General features: G+C 41.0%; 1 pseudogene; it reads left to right on the top strand.

Annotated features, from left to right (window-relative positions):
* The first annotated feature begins 1,022 nt into the window (after positions 1-1,022).
* On the top strand, positions 1,023-1,123 carry LOC143625571 (small nucleolar RNA R71; annotated as a pseudogene).
* The last annotated feature ends 444 nt before the right edge of the window (positions 1,124-1,567 follow it).

The raw sequence follows: 1,567 nt of genomic DNA on the forward strand, positions 1-1,567 counted from the left end.
ATTGGAACCTCTTCCACTTCCTTGCTTTTATCGTTTAAAAGTTCATGTTGACCAGAATCTTTGTTTGAAAACGTGGATGGTTTAGGGGGTTGAATGGGTGAAGATTGTTCATCTTCACTTTCTACCCCCGTTACATCTTCTACCACACCTGCAACTAATTCTGGTGTAGTATTGATTTTAAACTCCTTACCACTTCTTAAAACACTTACCTGATTAATCGGCACATTGCGAGAAGTAGTGTGAGTAGGGTTCACCTTGGTGTCACTTGGGAGTTGACCTTTGTTCTTCTTCAAATTGGATACCTCGGTTGCAAGTTAGCCCATTTGAGTTGTCAATGATTGAATGGCCTTATCACGAATTTCATCCTTTTGTACACGAGCTTCATCCAACTGATTCCTCTTTTGCATCTCTTGCTGCATCATCTTTAACATGTCCATCACTTCATTCCCACTTGATGAACTTTGACCCGAAGACCTGCTTTGTTTACCACTCGATTGCTGAAGTTGACTTTGATTTCCTTGGTTGAAGTATTTTTGACAAGGGATAAAGGTGGTTTGAGAAGTCCCTTGGAAATTCGGATTGAGTTGAGTTTCTTGATTTCCATAACGGAAATTTGGATGATTTCTCAACCCGGGGTGGTAAGTGTTTGAGTTTATGTTGAAATTCCGATTACCACCTCCTTGACCATGAAGTGCATTTACCTCTTCAACTTGTGCTTGCCCTACCGCACACAAATCAGCCCCATGACCCAACTCATTACAATTGGTACATACATCAATTCTTTGATTAGTATTTTGTACCCCACATCTTCCACGGCATGCACTTGAGGTTTTCCAATTGCCGGTCTTGCTCTTCTTTCAGTTTGAGCCTTTCTTTTTGAAGTGATCGACATTTGTTCCAAAAATGCCCAATCATCTTGTTCATAATTGGTACCGAACGTACCGTTTATGGTTGACATCAAATCCCTTTCATCTTCCGCATTCAACCCTTCATGAAAAGCATTCAACAACTCCCAAAGAGTTATACCATGATGAGGACAATTCTTGATCATCATGTTGAACCTCTCGAATGCTTCATGAAACATTTCACCCGATTGTTGTTGGAAAGACCTTAAACTTCGTCTCGCATCATTAGTCTTTTGGGGCGTGTAAAACTCTTCTAAGAACCTTTGTTGCATCTCGGCCCAAGTATAAATCGATGCAGATGGCAAGGTGTAAAACCGTCTCTTCGCCTTATCCTCCAACGAAAATTGAAATAACACTAATTTCACTTCATCCCGTGTAAAACCTTGACCCCCAATCTTGTTGCAAATGGAGTCATATGCCTCCAAATGAAAATAGGGTTCTTCCATTGCTAAACCCTTGTACTTTGGTAAACTTTGGAGCGCATTGGTTCTCACTTCAAATGTTCTTCCATTTTATTTTTGAGGAATAACCACCGGAGATGGGTAATTGGTGATGACCGGTCTAAAGTGAGCTTCAATTCCTCTAACCATTTCTCTTGCATAACGTCTTGGTACCCCCAATGGTACTCTCGGTTGGCCCATTTGCCGATATAAAGGCCTTTG

This window comes from Bidens hawaiensis, unplaced genomic scaffold (assembly GCF_021521415.1).
Source record: "Bidens hawaiensis isolate Kalapana, Puna unplaced genomic scaffold, B.hawaiensis_p1.1 tig00004109_1, whole genome shotgun sequence".
Lineage (NCBI taxonomy): Eukaryota > Viridiplantae > Streptophyta > Magnoliopsida > Asterales > Asteraceae > Bidens > Bidens hawaiensis.